Source organism: Mesocricetus auratus, unplaced genomic scaffold, assembly GCF_017639785.1.
Source record: "Mesocricetus auratus isolate SY011 unplaced genomic scaffold, BCM_Maur_2.0 Super-Scaffold_2245, whole genome shotgun sequence".
In the NCBI taxonomy this organism is placed as follows: Eukaryota; Metazoa; Chordata; class Mammalia; order Rodentia; family Cricetidae; genus Mesocricetus; species Mesocricetus auratus.
In genome coordinates this window covers 28,104,604-28,130,609 of record NW_024429180.1, presented here as the reverse complement: position 1 = coordinate 28,130,609, position 26,006 = coordinate 28,104,604, and positions in this window count along the sequence as shown.

Below are 26,006 nucleotides of genomic sequence, written 5' to 3'. Positions count from 1 at the left end.
AAGTTTTTCTATTTTTTAATTAACATATATTTATGTTTAAATTCATGTGTCAAAATATTTAATAGGAAATCTTCCCAATATCGCAAATAAAATTTATCATAGTATTTAGTGTAATGGACTGTTATATATTCTTTCTATTCATAACCTGGAAAATAATTACAAAATACTCAAAATCATGAAACTTAGTTTGCTTTACACAAATCACCAACATAAGGATATGTATCCACAAGTATCTATGTTGAGAAAATGTTGATTTGATATATTCTTTTTAATTTGGAAGTTCTCATGAGTTGTCTTGGAATTTCTTTTTAAATCAATGATTACCTAAAAGAAAAGAAAATATATTTTTCTCCTGTACTATACACAGTGTGTGAACAAGGGAGAGCCAGTGCTCTCATTTCATTAATTAATGAATGAAATGTCTTTTTTTGTGGATTGATCATGCATATTACAAGTTGGATATGTTATGTAGGTAGCCCTATTACATTGAAAAATGAAAAGTGGATATTTGAAAACAAAAAACAATCCACTTTCTCATTATAAAATTAATTATAAGATTAAAGAGAGATTTGAAACACAAAATGAGGAAATGATATTTTCATGTGCTTCTACCCAGTTTGGTTTTTCTTTGTGTGCACATACATACATGTATGACCAGGCGTACTTGCACATAAAAAGATCTAGGTAAATTATGAACTTAGCACAATGTAAATATAGAAATGGGTGGCAAAATGTCTCATCAAAAAACATTGAGAAAATAATTGCAATTTTTATCTTAATAATTTTTATTTTATACATATGTTGATAGACACTGGACATGTCATGAAAGACATACTATTCTAATCTTTCAGTGAAGATGTAAGCCTCTATTATTTTATTGAATAGGTGGTTCTGTCATTATATAAATATCTTGATATATATACCCAGAACAATCACCAGTACAAAGATGGAAAGGGAGTATCAAATATGTGTATGTCTGGACCCGTGTGACCTCCTACTTTAAGAGTATAGCATGTACTAAACAATAAAATGTACAAATAGCCTCAAATACAATTCTGGAAAACCATATCCATAAACAGACATATTCAGATGTTCCCCAAGGAAATTAACTCATTAAAAACATAAAGATAAACAATGATTCCAAACAAAAAAGTTGAACAGAATTAATCAATAATACCAATTATCTCTACTCTGACCGACATGTCAAATTCTTAAGGAATATGCAATATTTGGAATATTGGGGAGTTCTGTGTTGTTGCGAACTTTTCATGATATGTAGAACTCATAAGGCAACTAGCAGAAGTCACTTTTTTCCTACCATGTGGGTGATGGGAGAAAGAAAAGATTGTTATGCTTAGTAGTATACGTCTTTTCCTGCGGAGTTATGTGAAGAACCCTGAATCAACACATTTAAACCTACTTAGGGTAATATAAAGAAAAAAATGGAATCTTGAAATTTGCAGGCAAATAGATGGCACTAGAAGAAACAATCCTGAGTGAGGTAACCCAGTCACAAAAAGACAATATGGTATGTACTCACTCATATATGTATTTTAGACATGGAGCAGAACATTGCCAGCCTACAACCCCACTGTCAGAGAGTCTGGGGTGCAAGGAATACACTAAGAGAGATATGCATGGTAAACTAGAGACAGGTTATAGGACTGGATCTCCTAATTGGATTGGGGTGGGGGAGAAAGGGAAGGCAGAAGGAGATGGGAGAAGAAGAGGTGGAAGAGAGGAGGGAAGAGAAGGGGATGGAAGAGAAGGAAGGTTGAGTCAGGGCAAGAATAAAGGAGACAAGGAGGGGAGATACCACAAAAAAGGGAGCCAGTATAAGAGAGATATTTGTTGGCTATTCCCATATGTTTTTTGAGACAACTGGATTATATCGTATCTTGTAGAATACCAATGTAGATCAAAGTTTTTGTGACTGGGTTCATGTTTTTTTTCCTTTGGTAGTGTTTGGAGTACTCTTGTCTAAAAGACACTGCCCCACAGGGGTGAAGGCTCTAAGTAGACACCAGATCAACTTCATGTTCAATGAACTGTGTAGGTGTTGTCTTCTGGAATGGGGCCTTGCCATCAGAGTGTGGAGAGCAACTTTAGTCTTGACGATAGCCTGGGTTGTTTTCAAGGAGATAAAAATCACAGAGTGGACTAATGTTTAGTTTCAAGTAATCATCAATAATCTGTACTACCACACTAAAGGCACTTAAAATAATACATTTAACTAATGTTTTTAATTATATAAAAATGGTTATTCTATTTTTATTTCCTGATTTATTTTCCCTTCTCAAATAATTTTGGTATCACTTGGAAATGGGTCTTCTATGTAAACATTGAAATATTACAAATGAAAGTAACAAATATGAAGCTTTTGAAAAATATGTTGTATTCATTTTTCAAAACTGTTTTATAAACTCAAAAATAGATATTTCAGTTCATATCGCTTCAAGATCAAAAATGAATAGCTTTAGTTCCTCATAAATTTTTGAGTATCATTTAAATTTCACATAAATTAAAAGCACAACTCTTGTTAATAAGTTAGAAAAAACAAATAATAATTCAGTCATGAAGTATATAAAGCAGCTAAGGTAATATCCACATATGAGAGGGACATGGGACATTTGGGATATTTGTCATTGTGGATCTCATTTGTGTCTTAGCATCAATTTTACCAGTTTCATCTTTTACCTATGAATTTCATAGCATTATTCGTCTGGAATGCTGAATAACATTTCATTGTATAAATGTACCACATTCTCATTATCTTTTAATTAATTCATAGACATCCATATTTGCAATTCCTGTCTGTTATGAATAGAACAGCAATAAGCATGTAGGGCAAATTAGGAAGAAAGTATGAAAGGGAGCTTTGAGGTTCTGGAAACTGTTGCAATCATGAAAATGGGGAAAGGAGAATAATGGAAGAGGAAGGATTAAATGTAGCTGAAGGTTAGAATGTCAGGGAGAGGAAGAATGTGAGAAGGAATAGCAACACTAAAGGCCTTTGGAGAGACTCATATGCAAGTCTATTACCTTAAAAACTTCATATATATATATATATGTATATATATATATAAGAATTTTAATGGAGTTAATCTACAGTTGACATAGAATGCCCTCCTATACCACACAGGCTACAAAATTAAAACAACATCAAAAATTGGTTACTTATCTTGGAGTTGTTGGCAAGCAAAGCCTTACTGTGTTCCAAACATGATAAGCTACATTCCCTGTAGAGGGACACTCTCTCTTAGCCTAGATACACAGGGGAGGGCCTAGACCCTGCCCCAAATGACTTGATAGACTTTGATGATCTCTCAAGAAGACTTCAACCTTCCTGGGGAGTGGGTGTAGGTTGGGATGGGGAGTCATGAGAGGCGGGGCATAGGAGGACGGGAGACAGAGGGAACTGGGATTGATGTGTAAAATAATTTTTTTTAAATTAAATAAAATTTATATAAAAAAATGATAGCCTCAAGGACATGACTCTAAGACGTTGCCCAGACACATACTCACAATGGGGATAAAAGAAGTGATTACTGGCTTGACAGTTTTTGTTTTAAGGTGCTATGGAATCTACCAACGGTATATATGAAGTGACCACCAATTATATTCAGCTTTGAACCCTTCAAACTACAGTGATGGCAGGCCTGGAAATATATACGCACTGCTACAAAAAAGATAGGCATGCTATGTAAGCAAGCAAACACTTTCTGGTTTGATTTAAGGTCTATTTCAGAAGAGGAAGTGTACAACAGACAGTATTATGAGGCCAAAACCTGTGACTAGGTAGGCCATAGGCCCTATAGGAAAGCCTACTAATATTCGGCAAAATGGATATTATTAAACTAGCACCTTATACCTTATTATATGCACAGATTAGTGCATCCCCCAACCCTCAGCAAAGAAATTTCTTTTTTTTTTCGAGACAGGGTTTCTCTGTGGCTTTGGAGGCTGTCCTGGAACTCGCTTGGTAGTCCAGGCTGGTCTCGAACTTACAGAGATCCACCTGCCTCTGCCTCCCGAGTGCTGGGATTAAAGGCGTGCGCCACCAACGCCCGGCTGCAAAGAAATTTCTTACCATAGAAGTAATTAATGAAGATAACCATACATTTGAAACTTTTTACCAGGACCCCTCTTAAAAATATCAGTTTTTGTAACCTAACAAAAAACCTTAAGCTTAATTGTAACACTTTTTGTTTGTTTGTTTCTCCTGTGGAGACAGGGCTTCTCTGGGCAGGCTTGGCTGTCCTGGAATTCACTCTGTAGATCCATCTGCCTCTGCTTCCCAAATGCTGGGATTTGTATTTTTAATTTAAATAATAAAGAAGCTTGCTTCCCATGTCAACCCCAGCTCCTTCTCCCTCCCCTTTCCAACCAGACGTCCACACCCTTCTATAACCCTCCCAATCCCTACTCCATTCACCAGGGAGTGTGAGGCCCTCTGTGGAGGATCTCCAGAGTCTGTCATTTTGTCCAGGGCAGACTTATATTTAAAAATCAGAAAGATAACTAAAATTCAGAGAACAACTTTCAACTCAGGACACGAGAAAACACTGTAGATTCAGCCTCTTATGGTGGGTCACATCTGTAATTGCAGCACTTGGGAAACAGGAGCAGGACTGACATGCAAGACTACAGAATAAGACTTTGTCTCAAAAACCAAACCAAACCAAACCAAATACTCTCGCCCCAAAACAAACAAACGACTTAAAATAGCTCAAGACAGTTGCCCTGAGAGGCCAGGCACTTCTGTAATCTGAGCTCTGGAGGCTGAGGCAGGAGAATTCCAGTGTTAGGTTGGCCTGTGAGGACTACAAAGCAGGGTAGTCTCAAAGCACAGACTTCTTAAAAGACCCTTCATAGCTGAGGGAAGAGCTGTCCACTGTCCTGATGACTCTGGGGTATAAGGAGGTGGTTTTCCTAGTGATACTCCACACCAGAATCAGTTCCTGTGGGAAAAGGAAATATGTCACTTTTCTTTCATATATTTAATATTAATGTGTATCTGTGTTTTTTCCATAAAAGTACTTGCCTGAGGAATACTGAACATGTTTCTGCAATTATTTCTCTGTATCATGATTGTATTAACTGCTGAATTATGTGTGTGCTTGTGTTTGTGTGTGTGTTTTCTTTTGTCATGAGTGCCATGTATCACAGCTTGACTTGAATGCTGTACCTTGCTGGAAATGACATTGAACTTATGTGTCACATCCTTTACGACACCTTGTGCTTGGATCAACAAGTATCAGGCTCTCTCTATCTTCCTGCTGCCTTCTGATCCAGATGTAGGCTTTCCATATTCTCTCTACAATGCATGACCCCATGATACCTGCCAAACTGATAATGGACTAAAACTCTGGAACTGTAAGTAAACCCTAATTAAATATTTTCCTTTATAAGAGTTGCTGTAGTCATGGGGTCTCTTCACAGCAATAGAACACTGGTTAAGACAGGTTGATAGGTGTACCTGTTAATCACTATCTTGTCAAATCACCCAATCCCTGTGAAAGGGATTGCTCTAGCCAAGGGAAGTCAGGCATCTTGACAGTATTACTGATTTTCTCAGTCATAGGGACCATAAATGCCAGTACAGAGTACAGAGTACATAGTCCATTTTCTTGAAGGAGAAATTTCATCAGAAAAGCAGCTAGAACTGACTGCCATTTCACAATGTTAAGTAAAGTGGGCACTATGCCCAGCAACTGAACAGTATCTGTGTATTCATCGATGGCCATGAAATTTACATGAGACCATTCTTATTTGAGGAGAAGAAAAGCAATTCCCAATTATGCATTTCCACTAAGTTGTAGGGAACTTTTTCATTTGTTTGTTTCTGTTTTGAAAATGTGTGGTAGTAAATGGGAAGAAGCAATTTTTGCAACCAAATGAGAGGTAAATCCAGCCCAGTATCTGAGTAATCTGCACGAATCCTTATTAAAATTTATATTTACCATAGAAACTATATACATGACAACTCAAAAATAAATTGAATTCAAATGTGAACTGTGTCTTTCAAGTAAGATTGAATGCAATCTTAGATACTTCTCCCTTCCTGACCCTGTATCAAAGATCAGCCCAAATCATTTGTGAAGTATCCCAGAAGTGTAAATGGAGACAGAATCTCAGTGCTTCACTCACAACAGAGAGCAACATCTATAATTAAATTATGGATTATGATAACTTTGTTACCCTTCAACTTGGCATTAAGCAGTGTGAATCACATCAGGGGGTCTCTGTCATCTTGCACTCCTGCCATGAGTATTCAGATGAGACCATTAGAGCTGAAAATGAAAGCTGGCATACCCATCTCTGCCAAGGAGATAATGTCCTTCTGCATGGTTTAAATGAGACAAGAAGACCCAGAACAGGAAATTCTGTTCTCCAGGGGCATATGTTTTTGCAAACATTTTCTAACTGTCTCAAAGAGTACTAAGACTCCAGGAAATAGTTTAATATCTAAATGTGAAATGTTTTGTGATACTTGACATAGCTAACGTAAAGTTTCCCCTGAAGAAGTGGGCAATGCATGACGAGGAAGAAGATAGGTGTTCTCAGGTCTTGCCACTAAACATGTTTGAAATACTCACAAAGTTAAAAGCATACACAAAAAACATCTCCCTGAAAGCCAAGTACTAGTTTATTTTATTGTGATAAACATGTTCCATTATTAGGTTATACCACAGTTTAGCTCTTAAATGACCTTCACAATAAAACCCCATGTATAAAAGGCAGGGCAGCTTCATTATTATTGACAGGAAGTGGTAGAACCTTTAAGAGCTAAAGCATCATAGGAGGTCTTCAACTCATTGGAGGGATGCTCTTGGCCCTTGAAAATATAATAGGACCCAAAAAATATCATATCTCTTTTTGCTTCCTGGACAGAGCTGAAAGGTCTCCCTCTGTAATACACTCCTGGCCTGATATTTTGCATTCCTAAGGCTTAAGTACATTGAGCTCAAATAATTATAAGCTGAACTCAACAAAACTGAGATGCAAACCAAACATTTATTTATTTACAGGAAGAATCCCTGTGGAACTTCTTACTTGATGAAAAGCTGAGCAAAGCCAGTTTGCTAGTAAATCACGGGTTTCCTATAGACCTGAGCATATCAATTGCTGGATGTTTCCTTATACTTCTGCTGGCACATGTATATATTACAATTTTTATTATTTAGCTAATTATTTCCTTATGCTAAATAAGACATTCTGAGGTGTTTTTTGCTTCTGTCTACACACTATATATATATATATATATATATATATATATGCATATGTGTGTACACACATAGCTAAATATGTATAGCATTTTTAGTTATATGTATGTATTTTATGTATATAGCTATATATATGAAGTTATATGTATATGTGCATTTATATATACATATATACAAATGCAACTTTAAGGATAAAATGTAGAGAAAGTAGAGAAAGGAAATTTTAGACTAGAAACACACAGTATTTAAAAGCTTTTGGGCTAAGCATGTCTAAAGGCTACTCAAAGTATCTATATGGTAATGACTTTGAGAAATTATTGCTTTGTTGGTTTTTTTAAGTTTTGACCAATCTGGAACATTCAAGTGTTGCAAAAAGTTATGGTTATAAAATTATTTCCTATTCTTCTTGTTGATAGTTTGGTAACAAATAGGATAGTGTACATGTTGTTTATAAATCTGAAAACAACAGGGAGGCAAGTTTTGGAGAAGATGGAATTCAATCACTGTGTTTGTTTGATTTTACACAGGAAGAGCAACACAAACTTTAATTTTTCCCATGTGAGAGCAAGCGATAATAACAGGGATAGAGGGCATACATTGCAAGAAGGCATGGGTAAATGCATTAAAATGAGTACTTGAGGTACACCAATGAATATAATAAAATTCCTTGTGATTTATAAGTACATTGCTAAAATAATAGTCAGATGCGTGTCACCAGAAGCACTGGACAAACTCTATACAATTAAAGGAGGAAATCAACAGTCACAATCCACACCTTTTACATACTCTGTTCATCTGTTCAGGTTTCAAATCCTGTGCACCTACGGATGATGAGTAAGATTTTTTAACACCATCGGTGTGACTGACACCCAAAAAGGAAGTCACAGAAAGTTAAGTGAGAATTAGAACTTTCTAAGATTCATTATAACCAAGAGTCACATGAATGCAAATTGCCTAGTTTCCGGCACTCCCACTGATATGCTTTGCCACACAGCAAGAAACCAAAGAGCTCTAATAGCCAATTGATATTAATAATTAATTCAAACATTGCTCTATGCCTGGCCTTTATCCTGTGATTGGCAGGTGAACCTGCAGTTTATTGAAATGCACCATAGGCAATTAGGAAATGTCACTCTGGTGCACATTCCACTGCCCACACACCCCTTTAATAAAACTCTTTTAATACCACTAGTACCTGAAGTCTATGTAAATTATGCAAACCCTCAAGTCCTCTTTTTGAAGAAGAGAGGGGCAATAATGTATCAAGAGTAGTTACTCAGCTCCTTTTAACTGCAAACACCCAAACCATTAATGTAAGTTTGAAAATGGAAGTAGGAAAGTGAAGCCTCCATCCATTTCTAGAGCAAAATCATTAAGATTTAAAGAACTTGGAACAGTAGTGGCATGCTGTACTTTCCTCTTATTCTGAGGGACTCAAGCTTAAACTTACCACAAGTAAACTGATTTTGCTCACATCGGGCTTTTTGAAGACCTGATGATACCTGTATGCATAGAGAAGGAAACTCCAAGTAGTAAATTGGTAATGATAGAAATAAATAAAATATAGTTATGTAACTTTGCTCTGTATATCCTACTATAATGCTTAATGTATTCAAAATTTTTAAGTTACATTTGTAATCATTTAGTGTGAGTGTGAGTGTGTGTGTGTGTGTATCTGTGTATGTGTGTGGCACGGCATGCTTATGGAGTCAGGGGACAGACTAATGTAGTCAGTGCTTATCTTTCACTATGTGGATCCACTTGCATGACCTCAGGTCACCAGGCATCTTTAACTGCTAAGCTATTTTTCCCCAAATGTTTAATATTTAAGTGAAAAATACTGAATTATTTTATACAGGAAGTCAATGAATTGTTGCATTCAGTAAGGCAGATCACATATCATTTTTCTTTATCTATCTTGTTACTGAGGAGAGAACTCAGTTTACATTAAATAATTTAAGCAAGTGGTTAAAATAATCGTCCATGGAACAATTTTCTGCCTTAGCATTGCTTATTTGTATTCATTCATTCTATGAAGGTTATCGTGATAACTCACATAATACTCCATAAAAAGAAATGACAGAGAAAGATCAAATAAGAAAAATATATCATATGACCAGAAATAGCATGAGGTCATACATATTTCATGTTTTTACACCATTTAAATTTCAACTGCACTCAGATATATTTCATTTGTTCTCTAATCTTATATAATTGTGCCAGAGGTTTTGGTTATATGATGGAAGCTGGAAAATTGCTTGTGTTGTTACACATACAATTACAAAAATAATAAAGTATTTACTAATGCCAAATCACGCAGATTCAGCAAAATTACATTTAGTGACTGGACTCAGTTTGTCTGTAATTAATGAACACTGAGTATTTCAGTTGTCCTCCAGGTGCCAGGCACACTAGGACAGTTCATTTTGATGAAGGTGAGTTACTCTACATCATCCGGACAGAAGCCTGTGCTATTCTTAGTTGCTATAACCAGCTGCATTACTGAGAGTAGGCTCTGTCCTTACACATTATAGATGGATAGCTTCAGATAAGAAAAAGCTATCTTGGTGAGTGGTGGGCAGAATTTTGATGTTTCTGTCTCACGGGTGATAGGGTTATCATTCACATCTCCAGGTGATTTGAGAAGATGGCTGTCTGGAGCAATAGATAAAGACTCATTGGACTGTTACTGAGGAAAAGAAATTCAAGGGAGGCACAGGAATTCGTTATTAGGAGGCAAGAATCATGGCTCTCATGGGAAGAGGATAAAAGGAAAGAAATGTGTGAAAATCCCACTGCCTTTTTCTTTATGACAGCATATTCTGTTCTGTTGGCTTATTTGAAATAGCTTAGAAGATTAGTGCTGTATCAACCTACTTGGTGTTTTTCTTTCATCATGCAATGTGGTGATATTTTTGGAATAAGCCGGCACAATTCAAATGACAACATTAGCCATAATTACATAATAGAGATAATCAGCTTTACAGTGGACTGGAGGATATCATAACCGTGGGGGTTGGTTTTAAGTTGAGATGATTCCTTCCGTGTTCAATTTGCTATTTATTTAGCTAATTATTGAACATAAACCAATGACTTTAGTGAATTTGCAACTTTCATAGGTAACAGGGGTAATTATACTTTCTTTTACTGAATGCATCTCAAAATATTGAGAGAGTAGTTCAGTAAAGGAGAATAAACTGTTAAGATTTGTAAAGACTAGAAAATAGCTAGGAATTCAATGGAATGAAAGTTTATAAAGTTTGAATCATCATGATTAGTGACTTGCCTAGGGATACTTAAGAATTAAATATAATTCATGTTTTCTTGACTCAACCTAGTCATCTTCTACAGGAAATAAAAATATCAACCACAATGATGCACAAGAACTATTAACATAATAGTATTCATTTAGAAGGCTGAAATATTACTTTATGATATTTACTAAATCTTCCCAAAGTATTTGAAAGATTTTCTTTCCTTAAATCTATACTGAAATATATAGCAGGATGATATTCTTAGAGCTCTCTTTGGAGGCAGATGGACTTTGATTACAATGGATTCTTGATTCAAGAGGTCAAACATAACTGTAAATATTTTGATTTCAACATTCCTACTTCTGAGTTTTCAATTAAAGTTCTGTTTTGTTTTGAATCTCTCTCTCTCTTTCTTCCTCTCTCCCTCCATCTCCCTGTTCCTCTGTGTATCTATGTGGATATATGTAGGTGTGGGTGTGTGCCTGTGTGTGTATGAGTATGTGTGTGTCTGTCATATAATCCCAGGCAGGCCTAGGTCCTCCTTCACGTGTACAGGTTGAGAGAGCATCCCTCCATATGGAATGGGCTCCCAGAGTCCATCCATTTGTATGCCAGGAATTAATACTGATCTACTCTCCAAGGTTCCATAAGTTGTGTGTGTGTGTGTGTGTGTGTGTGTGTGTGCATGTGTGTGTGTGTTTGTGTATTCTTCCCACATCAAGTATGGAAGTTAAAGAACAACTTTCAAATGTCTCTTGTCCTCCAACTTGTGGAGGTAGAGACCTTGTTTCTGTGCTCTTCATATTCCAATTTTGCTACCCAGAGTCTTCTGGAAACATTCCTGTCTGTCTCAAATTTCTTCCTAGGAAGTCTTGGATTACTTATGTACCCATATCATCTTTTTTATGTTGGATCATTTTTTTGATAACTAGGCCTCTAGATTTTGCTTCATTTTAAATTTATCAATTAAGATATTATATTAAATGTTATGGCAGATATTAATCCCTGAGATTCAGGTATGGATGATGACATAGCTGTTTCAAAATCTTGTATTATGGCAAAACAATGATTATTCTTGTTTACTTACAACAATTTGCATGTTTGCGCTAGTACTACTTAACCAAAAAAATTGAGATCTTGGCCCATATTTGGTTATGTGAAATACTTCCTTTTCCACATCAAAATATCTCCATAAACTTTTTATTATCAATGAAGGTAATAGAAGGTTTACCTTAATTAATTAAGGTAAATAATTAAATTTTCACATAACTGCAACTGCCAAACTTTGTATATTCATTTATGTAGACTTAGACAAAAAAAGTATGGCTTCCTCCAAGAAGTTATTTATTAATAACATCCATTAGTAATGAGTTGTTATTTGACATTCAAGTGAAAATGGTGTCAATACAATGAAACTGTAGTATTGAACTAAAATATATATATTTTCTTTTATTCTTTGGAAAATAATAATCTTTAAGAATATAATTATAATCAGTCACATCTGTATTTCTAATATCATTAGTTGCCATTTTATATGCTTTTAATTATATACTTAAATTAGAAATGAGCTTGCTTCCTATGTCAGTCCAAGCACCCTCTCCCACCTGTCCATGCCTGCTTCCCACCACCAACCTCCCGCAGACCCCCAACCCATTCCCCACTCCATTCCCCAGGGAGGGTAAGGCCCTCTATGGGGGATCTCTAGAGTATGTCATTTCATTGCTGGGAGGGTCCAGGCCCCCCCAAGTGTCCAGATTGAGAGAGCAACCCTCATTGTGGGATGGGCACCCAAAGTCCATTTGTGTGCCAGGGATAAATACTGATCTACTACCAAAAGCTCCATAGATTAGATAGGTCTCCTCACTGATACCCACATCAGGGGGTCTGGATCAGTCCCAGGCTGGCCTCTTAGCCATCAGTCTGGGGTCCAAGATCTCCCCCTTGTTCATGTCAGCTGTTTCTCTAGGTTTCACCAATCCAGACTTGACACCTTTTCTCATCACTCCTCTCTCTCTATCACTGAGTTCCAGGAGTTCAGTTCAGTGTTTAGCAGTGGTTGTCTGGCTCTGCTTCCATCTGTCACTGGATGGAGGTTCTAGGATGTTATATAAGATAGTCATCAAAATCATTATTAGGGAGGGACATTTAAAGTAGTCACTCCACTACTTTTTAGTTTGTCATTTGTTGTCATGCTTGTGGATCTCTGGAGATCTCACTAGTGCCAGATCTCGCCTCAAACCTAGAAAAAAGAAGAAAATATCACAAAAAAAGAAAATAATCACAAAAGATAATAAAACCACCTCGAAGGTGCAGAAAACATATTCAACAAAATCATAGAAGTAAGCTTTCCCAACCTAAAGAAACGCATGTCAATGAAAGAACAAGAAGTTTGCAGAATATCAAATAGAGTGAACCACAAAAAATACCCTCACCACATAATAATCAAGACTCCAAACATACAGCATAAAGAAGGCATATTAAGAGCTGCAAAAGAAAAAGGCCAAGTAACATACAAAGGCAACTTATCAGAATTATACCTAACTTCTCCATGGAAACTCTGAAAGCCAGAAGGACCTGATAGATATTCTACCAAGAATAAGAGGCCACAGTTACCAGCACTATATACTATATACTATAACCAGCAAAGCTTTCAATCAAGATATTCCATGACAAAACTGTAAAGAGAAGCCTTTTTCTTGCCAGCATCTTTGGTTTATCCCCTGCCAGTCTCCTGGACTCTGCCGCATTGTAGTCCCCAAATAACACACAAGACATTGTATTAATTATGAAGCTGTTGGCCTTGCTTGTTTCTTACTGGCTAGCTCTGACTTCAGTATTTACCCCATAATTGTTAATCTAAGTATTTCTCTTACCGGAGAAGTTTCCAGGCTTCTTATCCCTATAGCAGTTACATCTTGACTCCCTGTGTTTCTCCTACCCAGAGTCCTCCTGGACTCCTAGTCCCACCTATCTTGCTTCCCTATTGGCCAGCTGTGCTTTATTGACATATACACATTATTTCCACATCACAAAACCAGATTTAAACAATATGTGTTCACTAAGCCAGCCCTACAGAATATTATGGAAGGAAAACTACAACACTAAGAAGTGGACTACAATCAGAAAAACATAGGCAATAGATAAGCCCACATTACCAACAGCCAAAAAAAAAGTTGTGGAAATCCATACACAATGACCATCATATCCAAAACAAGAAATAATGAACAAGTAATGGTCATTAATATTCATTAATATTAATGGACTTATCTCACTTATAAAAAGACACAGGTTAGCAGAGTAGTTTTTAAGCCACAAACCATTCTTCTGTTGCATACAAGAAACACACCTCAACCTCAAAGACTGATGTTAACTCAGATTCAAGGTTTGGGACAAGATTTTCCAATCAAATGAACCCAAGAAGCAAGTCGGAGTAGCAATCCTAATATCTAAGAAATTAGACTTTAGACCAAAGTAAATCAAAAGAGATGGAGGAAGTCCCTTTATATTAATAACAGGATAAATCAATCAAGATGAAGTCTCAATTCTGAACATCTGTGACCCAAATACAAAGGTATCAACATTCAAAACAGGAACATTGCTAAAACTCAAATCACACATAAGACCTCACACACTTATAGTGGGAGACTTCAGCACCACACTGTTACCACTAGACAGGACTACCAGACAGAAACTTAACAAAGAAACACAATGACTAAAAGAAGCTATTACCCAATTGGGTTTAACAGAACATTCTATCCAAACACAAAAGAATGTATCTTCTCAGCACAACATGGAACATTCTGTAAAATAGACCAGATACTTGACAACATAGCAAACTCAACAGATACACAAAAATTAGAATAGCCCCATGTATCTTATCAGACCACTTTAAAGTTAGAATTCAACAACAACACACTGCAGAAAACCTATAAACTCATGGAAATTTAGCAAAGCACAATCGCACTATTCCTGGGTCAAGGAAGACATAAATAAAGAAATTAAAGACTTCCTAGATGTTAATGAGAATGAAGACACAGCATACCCAAACCTAAATGACACTTTGAAAGCAGAGTCCACATGAAGAAACTGGAGAATAGTCACACTAGAGAATTAACAATGCAACTGAAAGCTCTAGAACAAAGAGAAACAAACCCACCCCATAGGAGTAAATGCCAGGAAATAATCAAATTGAGGGATGAAATCAAAAAGTAGAATCTGGGAAAACAAAACAAAGAATCAATGAAACCAATAATTGTCCTTTGAAAAAATAAACAAGATAGAAAAACCTTTATCCAAACTTGCCAAACTGTCGAGAGTAAACATGCAAATTAACAAAATCAGGAATGAAAAGGGGGACTAAACAACAGACACAGAGGAAATCCACAGAATCATCAGGCAATATTTTCATTTCCTTCATAGAAATCAAAATTAAATCTAGACCAGATAAGAAATTTAAACATACCTATATCCCTAATGGAATAGAAGCTGACATCAAAAGTCTCCCATCCAAAAAAAGGTCTGGGTCAGATGGCAATAGTGCAGAATTCTAACAGAAATTCAAAGAAGAGCTAATATGAACACTCCTCAAATTGTTCCACAAAATAGAATCAGAAGGTTCATTGCCAAACTCTTTTTACAAGTCTTCAATTACCTTTTTACCCAAGCCACACAAAGACACAATTAAGAAAGAGAACTACAGACCAATATCCCTCATGAACATTGATGCGAAAATACTCAATAAAATACTGCCAAATTGAATCAAAGAACACATAATAACCATACATCATAATCAAGTAGGCTTCATTCCAGAGAGGCAGGCATATTTCAACATATGTAAATCAATAAATCTAATCCACCATATAGTCAAACTGCAAAAGAAAAACCACATGATCATCTCATGAGATGCTGAAAAGACTTTGACTAAATCCAAAACCCTATTATGATAAAGGCCTTGAATAGATCAGAGATAACAGGAACATATCAAAACACAGCAAAAGCAATATACAGCAAACCAGCAACAAACATTAAACTACATGGAAAGAAACTCAGTGCAATTCCTCTAAATTCAGGTCCAAGACAAGGATGTCCGTTATCTCCATACCTCTTCAATATTGTACTCGAAGTTCTAGATCCAGCAATAATACAACACAAGGAGATCAAGGGAATACAAATTGGAAAGAGGTCAAACTTTCACTATTTGCAGATGATAAGTGACCCGAAGAATACTACCAGGGAAATTTTACAGCTGATTAACACCTTCAGAAAAGTGTCAGTATACAAGATTAACTCAAAAAAAATCATTAGCCCTACTAAATACAGATGATAAATTGGCTGACTAAGTTATTAGAGAAACATTACCCTTTAAAATTGATGCAAACAACATAAAATACCTTGGGATTATGCTGGAGAGACTGTGAAAAATGGGGAATACTCCTCCACCACTGGTGAGAGTGCAAACTTGTACAGTCACATTGGAAATCAGTATTGCAGTTTCTTAGAAAAAAGGAATCAGTCTACCAGAAGATGCAGCAATTCCACACTTAGGCATCTACTCAATAGATGCACATTCCTACAAAAAGAAAATCTGTTCAACTATGTTCTTAGCAGCATTATTTTTTAATCTAGAATCTGGAAGCAATCTAGATGCCCCTCAACTGAAGAATGAATGGAGAAAATTTGGTACATTTGCACAATTGAGTACTTATAATTCTCAGGTAAATTGACAGAACTAGAAAGAAACATCTTGAGTGAGGTAACCCAGGCACAAAAAATACAAACATTGCATGTACTCACCCATATAAGGATTTTAGACATAAAGCAAAGGATTACCAATCTACAGTCCAAACCACCAGAGAAGCTAGGGAACAAAGAGGGGGAAAGGAACTAGATATCCTGAGCTAATTGGGAGCATGATTGGGAGGGGGGCAATTAGGAGAAAGAGAAGGGGAGAAGAGGAGGGGAAAGAGGAGGACATGAGAAAGCAGGAATATAGAGTCAGAGGAGTAATAGAGAAGGTCAAGAAAAGAGATATTTAATAGATCAAGCTATTATAGGTTTAAAGAGAAATCTAGCACTAGGGAAATGTCCAGAGATCTACATGGTTGACCCCAACTAAAAATGTAAGCAATATTTGAGAGGCTACCTCAAATGCCCTTCGCCAATAATGAGACTGATGACTATGTTATATAACATCCTAGAACCTTCATCCAGTTGCTAATGGAAGCAGAAGCAAACACCCACAGCTAAACACTGAGCTGAAGTCTGGAATCAGTTGCAGAGAGGAAGGAGTGATGAACAAAGGCTGGAAAAACCCACGGAAGCAGCTGATGTAAACAAGGGGGAGGTCAAGGATCCCAGACTGGTAGCATGGAAACTAGCATAGGACTGTTCCAGACCCCTTCAACAAGGATGTCAGTTTGGAAGTCTGGTTATTCTATGAGGCCTCTGGTAGTGGGTCAGTATTTATTCCTATTATATGATGTACTTTGGGAAACCACACCACATGGAGGGATACTCTTTCAACCTATACATAAGGGGGAGTGTCTAGGTCCTGCTGCAAATGATATGACAGATTTTAAAGATCCCCATGGAAGGCATCACCCTCACTGTGGAACAGAAAGGGGATGGGTTAGAGGGTCAGTGGGAGGTAGGGAAGAAGAGGAGGTTGAGGGAACTGGGATAGGCATGTAAAACAACCTTGTTGTTTGTTGAAATAAAAATGGGGAAAATAAATCTCATATACAAACATATATACATATAAATGTGCATATATAAATCTTAAAATCTTGAGAATGAGAGAAGTAACATTAGAGGTTATGTTATCTTGGGATTTAGGTCAAATAATTTTGTGAAAATTTTGCATAGCTACGGTGTCAACTGTCCAGAAAGTCCTCTTTTTCTAAGTAAGTCTTTGATTAAAATGAAAAATAAGAAATTTATTTTTCAAAATAGCAACATTTTTAGTTTAAACTAAATGATTGCCCAATATAAGTGGGCAATATTCCTGGATAAAACTTTTCTGACATGCTAAGCAGACACATTGCTTTATTATTTTAAATTCTCCTACTCTTTTCTATAATTGTGTTATATGTTTTATTTTTTCCTTTTTTCTATGTATTTGCATGTACATTACTGGAAAAAACTTTTAAAGAACTTCCAGATGTTTTTCCTTTTTATTTAACATCCAGAAGGGACATAGATATTTCTAAACTAATGGGTTTTTTTGCTAATTTTATTTCAGAGTTCACATCATCACATATATGCTAATTCAAAATAAATATTTAACTCTATGCATTTTAAAGTTATTTTTAATATAGTCATATTATTTGTGTTACCCTCTGCAAAAAAGTCAGAACTTTGTAGATATTTTAAAGGCAATGAGAATTTCTTAAGCATGTTTTGACAAAACCATGCACAGTTTGAACATATTTAGGAAATCTGGTAAAAGCAATAATTAGTGGCAGTAGTGTGTCCTACCCCCATGCATATATATTATCCAACATAAATACCAATGAAAATTTACTTTCCTTTTTGAAAACTATGATAATTGTAAAGTGACACAAAACAAAGTTGATAACTCTCTAAACAATAGGCTACAAGAAAGAGTTATCATGTCTGTAAATTTTAAACCTTTGCACATTCTGCAAAGAAGCTGATGTAGAGTGAGAGAAATGGATGGCTAGCTCCTAATTCATGAAGTGACAGTGATGAATGAATATGAGCTAACTACAGCTGTAGCTGTGGTGTAACTTCTGCGTACATTTTGCTGCAAGAATCTCTGTTAAAATATTTTCTATTAGCAAGGAAAAATGTATTCTCTCTAGTGCTGTTTATTCAGCATCTATTAAGGAGTTTGTCCATTTTTGCAGGAGGAAACACTTTTTATTCAGCAATTACAATTGGGACCCATCATATGGGTTCTGGAAACATTGTGATTAGTCAGGGAAGATGTAAAATTTGAGTGTTGTGCAGGTAGATACAAAAGTATCCAGTAGAGTAGTGTTCATTCTTTTCCAAGGTCCTTCAGAAGTGAGGTAGAGGAGGGAACTAGAGATAAGTAACTGATAACCTTATTCAATTATTCATTTTCTTTCTCTCCCAAATTTTTCTCCAATTTGATATAAAAATTCTTCCTTAAAAAGAAAATTAAAATATTTCCAAAAATGCCAATAATTTTTCCTAGCTCTTATTCCTTTCTTCTATTTATGGTTGATATTCACCCAAATTTCTCATAAGCATGAATCAATGTGAACAAGGTACCTCCTCCAGACCACTATGTTTGTATAGAGCACAGCTCTGCATTTAAGAGGAGGAATTGCATACCAGTTTTGGAATAATATTTAAGTTTTGTGAATTTCAGTGATTTTTCTTGAAAATAGGAAAAACATTCTGATCAAGAAAACACACTAGGCATATTAAAATTGTGTTGTAAAAATTATGTCTCTAACTCTAATTCTTGTAACAAATTATATATAACAATTTATCTTACTAACTCTCTTTCCCTGGAAAATAATGCATGTTGAATGCTCATTAGAATGCAAATAATTGTAAGTGGTATGGTGCACATTTCAACTGTAATAACATTTTGAATAACTTTGTGTGGAGGTCTTAGGTAAGATTCGATTATCTAGATGTCCATAAATCACCATATGCATGCCCACACTTGTACAGACACACACATACATGAACACATATTATACATATAGACACAAAAATCAAGCCACTAAAATCAATGATGAATGAAAGGAGGAGATGAGTCTTCAGAAGCTATTCTCACAGAACTAGCTGCTTTTCAGTGTTGACAGCCCATAGGACAAACATTACTCATGTCTGTAAAAAAAAAAAAACCTGGGAGCAGCTCAAGGGTTGCAACGTCTTCTCTTTATTATCAGTGGAGATTCAGACACCAAAAAAATTACTTATAATTTCAGATGATCCATACAAGTCCAGTAACTCTGGTGAATCTCCTGACTCCTGAGGAGTAGAATCCCATAGTCAATTCTGCTGCTATTGCGTATAGGCAATGTCATTATCTGTCATCTATACCACATATTTGAAATAGAACCACTTGGGTATCTTGTTTTATAAGCACAATTAAATTTTCAGATTTCCTATATGTATACATCATCACACACACACACACACACACATATGTACTTTTAAAAATTACAAGAGTACTATTTCATATGAGCCATATAAGCAAATATAAGCATTGAAAATATTGAAAATATTCAGGTAAAGAAACAAAATCCTGAAATTTTATATTCACATTTTAACTTGCTTATTCTTTTCCCCAAAATTGACCTCATAGGACATTGTCATTTCCCTTAGTTATGTGCAATTTTTAATTACTTTGATTTAATTTATATTTATTCATAATATTATGTATTGATAATACCTTGTTAGTTGTTTCATACCTGTAGTATCCAAGAGACTTGCTTCGTACTTGCTGCTCATTTGCCGCTTCTTGTATTTGGATGAAACATGATCTGTCAGGTAACTGTTCCTGTGGCCGTGACTTTCCTCAAAGTTGCCATGTCCTCTCTCAACATGGATGTCCAAATGAAAATAAACTCTCCCCTAGGACGGGTTTGTCAGGATACCTTACCTCAGAACCAGAGAATGAACAAGAAAGCACAAATATCAAGTGTAAAAGAAAGTGATTGGTCCAGTCCTTATCCATTAATGTGAAAATTGCAGACATGAAACCATTTAGTGTTATTTTACATTACCAATTTAAATTATAAATTTCATTCACTCACTCACATTTACATATACAGAATACACCAGGTTAAATTAAATTACCCATGTGTCATTTAACTTGTTAAAATAATGAGAAGTCTATCAGGGTAAGTTACATCCTTCTGCAAATAAATAACTCCCTAAGCAGAATGTCTACATTTGCAGATCTCTGAGCATGAAAAGGTAGTGTGTCAAATTCTTATTTTAGTAAAATGAAAGCATAATTGAATAATTTATTGTTTTCTCTTAACAAGCAAATTCAAGTAAATAATGAGAAATGAAGCAAATTTCAATGTGTTGAGTAGTAATAAATATGTTCTTTACTTATATTTTAATTATCTTTAAAAAGTTTCTTTACCTTTGTTAACCCTACTTGATACATGTTTAAAATGAAGAGTAAATACAAACTAAATTACCTGTATAATTTGCATTATTTATATATGCTCATTTGTGTATGTCCAGGAAAATATAAAATCTTTTATTAATTGACTAATTCTATAAATAAAGCTATTACCCATTTTTTGTGATCTGGTTTACTATGCATTGATTATAAAATTCTAACAAGTACTGAGTAGTTCAATGTGATAATTATTGTTAGCTTTTCATATGAGAACATATTTTCTCATTGTTATAGAAAGTTTGAGATAAAACACTGTTTACAATATTCAGTGTGGAACTTACTTTTCAGCCTCTGGTTCTTAAATATATTTTTGTGACTTTTGTTGCCTTGTGAAAATTGTAGCAGATATTTCACTCATCATGCAGTATAACTGGCATACTGGCACAATTATCAAACACAGCGACAATTGCTAGCTCTGGGGAACTGCCAGGATGAAGTAAAGCTTTTTCAATCCCCCTGTAATTAACAGAAATATTTACAGGAGGGAAAAGTGATGTGTCACACTTCCCTTATTAATCACCATTGGTTAGATTTTCAAGTAATACCGGATTTTAATATTTTAACAGTTGTCCAAGGAATCTAATGTAAATATGTCCTGTTTCTTGCAGAATTGACAAAACTTGCAAATTAAGCAAGACTACATAAACTCCCAAGACACACAGTGTTATGATAGAAAGACAATGATTTATTCAAAATGTGTATGGGCAAATAGGTGACAGATAAAGATCACTAAAATAGTACTACGAAGTCATCTGTGGAAGACGTTTTGGAAACAAGATTGGTGTTTTTAAACGTAAGTTTGCATTACTACCCAAGAAATGAAGATCAAAAGTGTTCAATTAGAGAATTCAATGTATCTAACTTGTTTAAATCGTAACTTCATGTACAATCCCTTCATGTCCTGGAAAGACACACTTCTTAAGAGTTCTAATTGGCTGGGTCTGGGCTCTGCCACTGAGGCTTCAAGTTACCATGAGCCAAGGTACCACAGTTTCCTGCATTAGGACTAGACTGGCTACCTGTGCTTGGGATCTACCTCCGTGTCTTCCATCCCAGCAACGGGAACCAACACTCCCACATCTCCTGCTCCACTCACAGGACCAGGTAAACCAAGTCCCATTTCCGGACTGCCTGCCTGGGCCTGGGCTCTGCCACTGAGGCTCTCATCCCTGCGGCAGTAGCAGGAGCCAAGGTACCTTAGTTTCCTGCTCTACCCACAGAACTAGGACTAGACTAGCTACTGGTGCTTGGGGACTGCCATGGCAGCTTACATCCCAGAGCCAGGAGCAAACTCACCCCAGCATACTAGTCTCCTGCTGACCTATGTGACAAAGGCTATCAGGGCCTGTCTCCAAGGAACAGGAGTGTGGCCTAGGTTGTCGTAGCCTCCTAAAAAGAATTTGGCAAAGAACCTTCTGCTTCTATTGCATGGAATATTTTGAGAAGAATTGGTATAAGGTCTTCTGTGAATTCCTGGTAGAATTCTGCACTGACACCATCTGGGCCTGTCTTTTTTTGGTTGGAAGACTTTTGATGACAGCTTCTATGTCCATAGGGATTATATGTCTATTTAAATTGCGTATGTGTTCTTGATTTAATTTTGGCAAGTGATATCTATCCAGAAAATTGTCCATTTCCTTTAAATTTTCGAATTTTGTGGAGTACAGATTTTTAAAGTATGACCTGATAATTCTCTACATTTCCTCAGTGTCTGTTATGTGCCCCTTTTCATTTCTGATTTTGTTAATTTGCATGTTCACACTCTGCTGTTTTGTAAGTTTGGATAAATGTTTGTCAGTCTTCTTGATTTTCTCAAAGAACCAACTCTTTGTTACATTGATTCTTTGTATTGTTTTTCTAGTTTCTACTTTATTGATTTCAGCCCTCATTTTGATTATTTCCTGGTGTTTACTATTCTTGGGTGAATTTGCTTCTCTGTGTTTAAGCTTTCAGCTGTGTAATTAATTCTCTAGTGTGAGTATTCTCCAGTTTATTCATGTGGGCACTTATTGCTATAGACTTCCCATGTAGCACTGCTTTCAAAGTGTCCCATAAATTTGGGTATGTTGTCTTCATTCTCATTGAATTCTAGGAAGTCTTTAATTTCTTTTTTATGTCATCTTTGATCCAGGAGTGATACAAATGTGCACTATTCAATTTCCATGAGTTTGTAGTGTTTCTGCAATTTGTTTTGTTGAATTCTAATTTTAACACATGGTGGTCTGATAAGACGCATGGAGTTATTCCAATTTTTTGTGCCCGCTGAGGTTTGTTATGTTGCCAAACATGTGGTTGAATTTTGAGAAAGTCCCATCTAGAGCTGAGAAGAAGGTATATTCTTTTCTATTTGGATGGAATGTTCTACAGATGTTTATTATTCCCAATTAGGTCATAACTTCTATTAGTTCCTTTGCTTCTTTGTTAAGTTTCTGTCTGGTAGTCCTATCTAGCGGTGAGAGTGGTGTATTCAATTCTCCCACTATAAGTTTATGGGGCTTTATATGTGATTTGAGTTTTAGTAATGAAGTTTCTTTTACGAACATGGATACCTTTGTATTTGGGGCATAGGTGTTCAGAACTGGAACTCCATCTTGGTGGATTTTTCCTGTGATGAGTATGAAATGACCTACTTCATCTCTTGTCTTAAAATCTAATTTGCTTGATATTAGGATTGCTGCCCCCACTTGTTTCTTGGCTCCATTTGATTGGAAAATCTTTTCCCAACCCTTAACTCTTAGGTAATGTCTCTCTTTGAGACTTGTGTTTCTTGTATGCAGCAGAAGGATGGTTTCTGTCTTTGAATCTATTCTGTTAGCTTGTGTCATTTTATGGGCCGTTAAGACCATTAATATTGAGGGATATTAATGACCATTGATTACTCATTCTCGCTTGTTTTGGAATGGTAGTTGGTGGTGGAATTATATGTGGATTTCTGCCCATATTTTTCTTTTGGCTGTTGGTGAGATAGGATTATCTATTGCTTATGTATATCTGGCTGTAGTTGAATTCCTTGGGTTGGAGTTTTCCTTCCAGAACTTTCTTTAGTTCTGGGTTTGTGGATATATATTGTTTGAATCTGAAGTTGCCGTGGAATACCTTGTTTTCTCCATATATAATGATTGAAAGCTTTTCAGAGTACAGTATTCTTGGGTGGCATCCGTGGTCTCTTAATATTGGTAGAATATTTATCCAGGACATTCTGGCTTTCAGAGTTTCCATGGAGAAGTCAGGTGTAATTCTGACAGGATTGCCTTTATATGTTATTTGACCTTTTTCCTTAGCTGCTCTTAATATTTTCTCTTTATTCTATATGTTAGGGGTCTTGATTATTATGTGGCAAGGGGACTTTTTGTGGTCCACTCTATTTGGTGCTCTGTAGGCTTCTTGCACCTTCATTGCCATGTCTTTCATTAGGTTGGGAAAGTTTTCTTCTTTGATCTTGTTGAACTTGTTTTCTCCCCCTTTGAGGTGGTGATCTTCACCTTCTATGCCTATTATTCTTAGGTTTGGTCTTTGCATAGTGTCCTATATTTCCTACATATTTTGTGTTAGGGATTTGTTGGACTTAAATTTTTCTTTGGTCAATTTATCAATTTATTCTAGTGTATCTTCAAACACCAGAGATTCTGTCTTCCATATCTTGTATTCTGTTTGTTATGCTTGCCTCTGTATTACCTGACTGTTTGCCCAGCATTTCAATTTCCTTCATTCCTTAAGACAGTCTTTTTTTTATTGTCTCTATTTTAGTTTTCAACCCTTGCATCGTTCGAATTGTTTCTTGAAATTTTTGCTTTTTATTTTCCTCCCTTTGTTGCATTTTTGGATTTTTTTGTTTTGTTTTTTTCTTTCATCTCTTGTATTGTTTTGTTTGTTTTTTCTTCCATTTCTCTAAGGGATTTTCCCATATACTCTTTGAGGGCCTCTATCATTTTCATGAAGTTGTTTTTAAGGTCATTCTTTTCTGCTTCATTTGCATTGGGATATTCGAGACCTTACTGGTGTAGAGTCTCTAGAATCTGGTGGTATCATATTTGTTTTTCTGTTGCTGAGTGTGTTTTTGTATTGTCTCCTTTCCATCCCTTCTTCTAACTGGTGCAGAAAGATCCAGTTCATGGCTTGGTGGTTAAGAGACCAGAGTCACGTTCATTGGGTGTAAGCAAGTCCAATACTGTGGTAATTCTCCCCTTCCTGGTCCCAGTCATGATCATGGCCCCGTAGGTGGAGAAGAACACCAGGAATCTGGGGTGCATAGCCTCCTGCGAAGGGGGGAGGCTCAGTGTTGGTCTCTAGGCACTAGAACATGGGCCTAAAAACCCTATTCTAATTTATTTTACAAGTTGATCAATAGGTTGAAGCATATATACTGTTAATCAGGGAATCCACCTGTATAAAACAAAACATCTTTTTCAGCTACCAAGAGTTCTACGTATGGTTAATATTTCTATGTTTGGCCTATAATAGATTGCCTCATCCTATTCCTTTCATAGTTATTTGCTATTTTGTATTCAGAATATTTTAAGGAATAACTTTAGACTCATAGATAAAATTAAACAAAAAATTATGTTTCTACTATAAATATTCCAAGAACACTACACTATATGTTCTTCATGGAAAAAACACCATCATAAAGAGAACATAACTTTTCTGTAAATTAAACTGCCAAGTTGACACAATGTTTATTTTAAATTATATGTTGAAGATTCTTACCTCATTTTATTCATTTTGAATTCATTAACCAATTAATTGATTATTTAATTTTGCATATGAACATAGTTTCACCTCCCACCCCACCTCCCAATTTCTCTTCCCACCTCTCCTCCCACCACAATGCAATCCACTCCTTCTCTGTTGCTGTTCAGAAAGGAGTGGGTCTCACATGTATATCAGAACAGCATGGAATTTTAATTATAATAAGCAGACTTCTTTGTATTAAGATTAGGCAGGATAATACTATTTTGGGATAATTTTTCTGTATAATATGTCTTTGCAGCTTCTGATTGATTTAATCCATAGTTGAACATCTGATATCTAGACAGGAGACCATAGGCAGGATTCCTGAGGAGTAGGTACATTGTTTTTGTTAATGGAGTTATTTTTGCCATGTTAATCCTACTGATTCATGATCATGAGATATCTTTCCCTCTTCTGGTATTTTCTTTCTTCAACGCCTTGAAGTTCTTGTCATACATATCTTGCATTTGTTTGGCTAAATTTTCCCCTAAGACATTCTATAATGTGAAGGGTGTTACTTCCCTGATTTCTTTCTCATCCTTTATGATTTTTTTATAAGAGGGCTACTGATTTTTTAAATTAGTCTTCTATCCAGTCACCAGACTAAAGATGTTCATTACCTCTAGGAGCTCTCTGATAGAATATTTAGGGTCA